Here is a 7,516-nt window from a genome sequence, read left to right on the forward strand (position 1 = left end):
ATCTTCTTGATGTTCTTGTTAGCAGCTTCAACAGCCCCATTCATCTTAGGTCTGTAAGAAGAGGAATTATGGTGTGCAATCTTGAACTCAACGCACAACTCTTCCATCATTTTATTATTCAGATTAGATCCATTATCAGTAATGATCTTATCTGGCACACCATAACGGCAAATCAACTGATTCTTGATAAACTTCACGACCACCTGCCTGGTCACATTCGCATACGAAGCGGCTTCAACCCATTTGGTGAAGTAATCAATTGCTACGAGAATAAACCTGTGTCCATTGGACACTTTCGGTTCAATCATGCCGATCATGTCGATTCCCCACATAGAGAAAGGCCATGGTGATGAAATCACATTCAAAAGTGTCGGAGGAATATGAATCTTATCCGCATAAATTTGACACTTGTGGCATTTCTTCACATATTTGCAGCAGTCAGACTCCATTTTCAGCCAATAGTAGCCTGCTCTCAGTATCTTTCTAGCCATGGCATGTCCATTGGAATGAGTACCAAATGAACCCTCATGGACCTCAGTCATCAACAGGTTTGCTTCGTGTTTATCCACGCATCTGAGCAAAACCATGTCAAAATTTCTCTTATACAACACTTCACCGCTGAGGCAGAAACTGCCTGACAACCTTCTCAGAGTTTTCCTATCTTTCACAGATGCCCCAGACGGGTAGAGCTGGTTCTGAAGGAAATTCTTGATATCAAAATACCAAGGCTTGTCATCATTTACTTCTTCAACTGCAAATACGTGAGCTGGTCTATCCAAGCGCATCACGGTGATATTGGGAACTTCATTCCAATACTTGACTACAATCATCGAAGCAAGCGTAGCAAGAGCATCTGCCATCCGATTATCCTCTCGAGGAATATGATGAAAGTCAACTTCTGTAAAGAACGTTGAAATTCTCCTCGCATAATCTCTATACGGAATGAGACCAGGCTGATTCGTCTCCCATTCACCCTTGATCTGATTGACAACCAAGGCCGAATCACCATACACATCAAGATGCTTGATTCTCAAATCAATGCATTCTTCCAGTCCCATAATGCAGGCCTCATACTCAGCCATATTATTCGTGCATTTGAAAGTTAGCCTTGCTGTAAACGGAATATGCGTGCCATGAGGAGTAATGATCACTGCCCCAATTCTATTTCCGTACTGATTTACAGCGCCATCAAACACCATTGTCCATCTGGAACCAGGTTCTGGACCTTCATCAAGTGTAGGCTCATCACAATCTTTCATTTTCAAATACAGAATCTCCTCGTCTGGGAAGTCGTACTGAACAGACTGATGATCTTTAATAGGCTGGTGCGCTAAATGGTCAGCCAAGATACTACCTTTGATAGCTTTCTGAGCTTGATACTCGATATCATACTCAGACAACAACATCTGCCAACGGGCAATCCTCCCGGTTAAAGCAGGCTTCTCGAAAATATACTTGATTGGATCCATTCTGGATATCAACCAAGTCGTATGATTTATCATGTACTGGCGTAAACACTTAGCAGCCCAAGCCAAAGCACAACACGTCTTCTCAAGCATAGAGTATCGAGACTCACAATCAGTAAACTTCTTACTGAGGTAGTAGATAGCAGATTCTTTCTTCCCTGATTCGTCTTGTTGACCGAGTACACAACCCATGGAGTCTTCAAGCACAGTCAGATACATGATCAAAGGTCTTCCTTCTACAGGCGGAGACAAGATCGGGGGTTCAGACAGATACTCTTTGATACTGTCGAAAGCTTTCTGGCAATCCTCGGTCCAATCAAGAGATTGATCTTTCTGGAGGAGCTTGAATATCGGCGCACATGTGGCAGTCATGTGGGATATAAATCTGGAAATATAATTCAAGCGGCCAAGAAAACCTCGGACTTGCTTCTCAGTTTTGGGCGCAGGCATCTCTTGTATTGCTTTGACCTTTGCAGGATCAACCTCAATACCTCTTTCACTGACAAGAAAGCCCAATAACTTGCCAGAACGGACTCCAAATGTACATTTGTTTGGATTCAGACGAAGCTTGTACTTCCTCAAACGCTGAAAAAGCTTCAACAAATGCTCAACATGTTCAGCTTCCGTTCGAGACTTAGCAATCATATCATCAACATAGATCTCTATCTCCTTGTGCATCATATCATGAAACAAGGTAGTCATAGCACGTTGATACGTGGCTCCGACGTTCTTCAAACCGAAAGGCATCACTCGATAACAGAATATTCCCTAAGGTGTGATGAATGTTGTCTTCTCCATATCTTCGGGTGCCATCTTGGTTTGATTATATCCGGAAAATCCGTCCATAAAGGAAAAAACTTTGAATTTAGCTGTATTGCCTACCAACATGTCAATGTGTGGTAGAGGGAAATCATCTTTCGGACTAGCTTTATTCAAATCTCTGTAATCAACACACATACGGACTTTTCCGTCTTTCTTAGGCACAGGCACAATGTTGGCCACCCATAGAGGATATGTAGAAGTCACCAGAAACCCCGCATCAATTTGCTTCTGAACTTCCTCTTTGATCTTCACTGCCATATCTGGATGAGTTCTTCTGAGCTTCTGCTTCACAGGCACGCACTCAGGCTTCAAAGGCAGGAAATGTTGCACAATATTTATATCTAGACCTGGCATGTCTTCATACGACCAAGCAAAGATATCGGAATATTCTCGTAGCAAACTGATCAACCCCTTCTTGACAGACTCTTCAAGGAGTGCCCCAATCTTCACCATACGAACACAATCTTCAGACCCCAAGTTGACTGTTTCTAGATCCTCAAGGTGCGACTGAATGATCTTCTTCTCATGCTCAAGGAGACGGGAAATCTCATCAGGAATCCCTTCAACATCATCTTCCTCTGCTTCAAATACAGGGAATTCAAAATTGGGAGATGGCGTTGGATCATTATGTTCAATGGGTTTTAGAATCAACCTGCATAATGATTTTGGATAATAAAAAGCTTTAGAATTTAAACAAACAAATCATTATGCAGATGAAAAGGTTGCTTTTATTCTTGTTTTTAGGGTTTTTTGTGATCACTGATTTCATGCAAAAGGCAAAAAGTGAAAACAAATGGAAAAACAAATGTTTAACAATGCATTAATTGAATGAAATATCATTGTATATATGATGCCAAGACTGTCATCACTTCTTCTTTTGGCATGGGAGAAGGGTTTTTAAACAAAGTGAACAAATTACGCTGACTTATGAATGACTGTAGGAACATCCACAGCGACCCAATTGTGGCAGATCCCGTCAGGGATAACAAAGTTGCTCAAATTCTCTGCATCCTCTTCCAGAATAGCAGCAGCTTCCTCAACTTGATCAGCATGGATGAAACCTCCACCCTTGAACAGTCCTTTCTTGTTAAATGCCCCAGAAGAATAGCCAATGCCAGCCCGAGATTTGTTGTCTTCAAGATCAATCATCTTCCCTAAACCAGCAACTGCACCATATTCGATGGCCAGTTTCGCATCATGATAGGAAGCAAATGAAGGAGACTTCTTCTCAATCGGCTCAGCAACAGACAAAGCCTGGAAAGGCGTTCCAACTTCATCTTTAGCATCAATATATGAGAAAGAAGACAGTTGGCTAACCAGGAGAGCCTTTTCTCCCCCTACCACAACCAATTTCTTATTCTTGACGAATTTCAGCTTCTGGTGTAGGGTGGATGTCACGGCGCCAACCTCGTGAATCCATGGTCTACCAAGGAGACAACTATAAGATGGATGGATATCCATAACCTGAAAGGTAACTTGGAAATCACTTGGTCCAATCTTGATTGGGAGATCAACTTCCCCAATCACGGTCTTACGCGACCCATCGAAAGCTTTCACAACAACACCACTCTGCCTCATGGGAGGCCCCTGATATGACAATCTCGAAAGAGTGGTCTTTGGCAATACATTCAAAGATGACCCAGTGTCCACCAGCACGTTAGACATGGCGCCGGTCTTGCAATTCATAGAAATATGTAAAGCCATGTTGTGGTCTCTTCCCTCCTCAGGGAGATCAGCGTCACAGAAACTCAAAGTGTTGCAAGCAGTAATGTTTGCAACTATACTGTCAAACTGTTCAATCATGACATCATGATCAACATAAGCCAGATCCAACACTTTCTGCAGAGCCTCCCTATGGGGTTCTGAATTCAGAAGCAAAGATAGCACGGAGATCTTGGACGGCGTTTGTAGAAGCTGGTCTACAACGTTGTACTCACTCTTCTTGATGAGCCTCAACATCTCATCACACTCTTCATTCACAATGCCACTAGGGCCAACAGAAGAAGTAGGAGTCTTTTGTACAGAGGAGGGTTTGGCAACAGGTGCCGGATTCGGAACATTCACCGCGGTCCCAACCGGACGCTCAACAGAATCAGAAACAACATGAGGCTTCGGGGGTGCAGAAAATACACGACCACTCCGGGTCAACCCGCTCACATCAGCAATATTAACGACGGAAGTTGAAGGCAACGGCACTTCTTTCCCATCTTCCACAGCAACTGCACTGTAACGAAAGGGAATCGCTCTCTCAGAAGAATAAGGCACAGGGCCTGCAGGCTTGATCACCAAAGAAGGAGAGACCTTCGGCTTGCTACCATCATAACGGATGACAACAGGCTCAGGAATCTTGAACACAGGAGAAATCACATTTACTTCTGGTTCATCTTCATCAACATTTCTATTTTGAAGAATCTCAATGGTACCATCATCTAGAAGCTCTTGAAGCTCTCTGCGCACTTGGCGACAACCCAGACGATTGACGGAGCAGATACGACATTTGTCATGGTCGTGCTCCATATGACTGCAATCACACAGCAGACGATGCAAGTCAACCAATGACTGTCGAATATGGCTTACATATTTGACCTTATATTTGCCAGGGCAACCCTGGACCATGTTAACCGACTTCCCATGCTCGGGCAATGGGTTCTTCGTAACATTAGGGCCTGAGTCCTCAAAGCTCAGAATGCCGCATCTCATAAGGTCTTGCACCTTAGTCTTCAATGGATAGCAGTTTTCTATATTGTGACCGGGAGCACCAGAATGATAAACACAATGCTGGTCGGCCTTGTACCACCACTGCGGGTTAGCAGGCACAGCCGGAGGATCCCTCGGGGTAATCAGTTTCCGCTCTATTAAAGAGGGATATAGCTCAGCGTACGACATAGGAATAGGATCGAAAGTGATCTTCTTCCTATCATAATTCAAATTAGCCTGATTACTGTTGCCGCGAGGCTGGTAAGCCTGTTGCTGTGGGCGAGGTTGCTGTTGATACTGAGGTTGTTGCTGATTATGCTGATTGTTGTCTCTGAAGACAGGTGCTATATGAGCCACCTGGTGCTGATGACGCACTGGCTTCCTCTTGGCAGAGGGTCTTCTGGGTTTAGCATGGGATTGCACAACATGTGCCTCCCCATCTTTCTTCTTAAACGCCCCATATCGTTTAGAAGAGCCTTCATCCTTAGATAACCGTCCTTCCCGGACTCCTTCTTCCAATCGCATCCCCATGTTCACCATCTCGGTGAAATCAGAGGGAGCACTAGCGACCATCCGCTCATAATAAAATGAACTAAGAGTTTTCAGAAAGATCTTAGTCATTTCCTTCTCTTCCAGCGGAGGAGTAATCTGAGCTGCCAGCTCTCGCCACCTCTGGGCGTACTCCTTAAATGTCTCTTTGTCCTTCTGGGACATAGCTCTGAGTTGATCACGGTCAGGAGCCATATCCACATTATATTTGTATTGCTTAACGAAGGCTTCGCCAAGATCGTTGAAGGAACGGATATTTTCACTATCAAGGCTCATATACCAACGAAGAGCTGCACCAGACAAACTATCCTAAAAATAATGAATCAGCAGCTGATCATTATCTGTTTGAGTAAACATTTTCCTGGCATACATAACCAGGTGACTGAGCGGGCAGGTGTTCCTCTTATACTTCCCGAAGTCAGGGACTTTGAATTTGACAGGAATCTTAACACCGGGAACCAAGCACAGTTCAGCAGCAGACTTGCCGAACAAATCTTTCCCTCGGAGGGTCTTCAATTCCTTGCGGAGTTCAAGAAATTGGTCATTCATCGCATCCATCTTTTCATTAACATCTGGGCCCTCAGACGGCTCAGAATGATAGATGGTGTCGTCTACCCTGGGAATGGTATGCACGACAGGAGGAGGCATTGCAAGGACCGGGCTAGATGCCGGCATGGAAGCAAATGTAGGAGCTGGAATATCTGGCATAAAACCTGGAGGCATACCCCACGGAAACCCGGCTAGCATGACATTCGACATGAAGTGGGCACTAGCAGCTGGCACAGTCGACGAAGCAACCTCAAATATAACAATCCTCTGGGGAGGAGTTGCAAGCGGTGGAGACGGTTGATTCTGGGCAGCTAAGAATTGCTCCATCAGAGCGCTCAGTCTGGAGACCTCTTCCTTCAGCTCTTGGTTCTCTTGTTCAAGTTGATCCATCACTCTTGCAGAATTAGCTCGGGTGTAGTACCGATGAGTCAGCTTGTCTTCAAAATAAATGAAGAGCACAGAGTTAGGCCACAGACAAGGAGACCAGAACAACACCTGCTTATGCAAAATGATGCATGCAATGCTTGTGCATATGCTTTGTTTTTATTTCAAGGAACTTTTAGGGTTCTATTTGCGAATTTTGAAATTTAAAGCATTTTAATCGCATATGGAAAATATCTCATCAAATATATATTCGAGACAAAGAAGTACAGCATTGTCGATTATTACAAGGGGAAAGGAAAATAAACATCCTATGGATCCCTAGAAGCTCGAGATGCTGGAAGACGAGATACACAAAGCTTCTTGATCTCTCTCTCATATGCTGCTTCCATATCCGCTTTCTCCTTAGTAAGTCGATCATACTTCCTCTTCCAGAATTTGGAAGACTGAGGAAGCAGAGAAGTCCAGGTATCATTCGGATCATCTATCACCTAATGCTCGAGGAATTCAATCAGAGCGTCCTTCTCCTTAAGTTGTTGAAGCAACTTTTCTCTTTCACGGATCCAGGCACGTGAAAGGTCTTTGTCTCTCAACTCCTCTACGCCTTGGTTAGGGAGGGTTGAAGGCCCAGCCACAACCAACGGTGTAGGTCTCGAATAATCATATGGCATAAGATACTCAGAAGCTCTCTGTCTGACCCAAGAAGTATACGACTCCAAAGCTATGCAGTTCTTCAGACCCAACTCATTTCTACCTTTCTTGTGAATCTTGCGCCAAGTGCGAACCATCCTGGCTTTCAGGCCTTGGGGATCTTTACCCTCCTGAAAGAACACACCTTCTAACAGAATGTTATGAGGTTTATCCTTTAGGGGGAACCCAAGCTGACGACGTGCTAAGATAGGGCTGTAGCTGATCCCACCACATGTACCAAGAAGAGGCACATTAGGGAATTCACCATAATAATCAATAATCTGAACTGTATCATACACGCGATCATACCAAGAGATATCGTCATTAGTGAGAGACATAAGTCTCGTAGACCACCGTAGACA

Source organism: Lathyrus oleraceus, chromosome 2, assembly GCF_024323335.1.
Source record: "Lathyrus oleraceus cultivar Zhongwan6 chromosome 2, CAAS_Psat_ZW6_1.0, whole genome shotgun sequence".
Taxonomy (NCBI): Eukaryota; Viridiplantae; Streptophyta; class Magnoliopsida; order Fabales; family Fabaceae; genus Lathyrus; species Lathyrus oleraceus.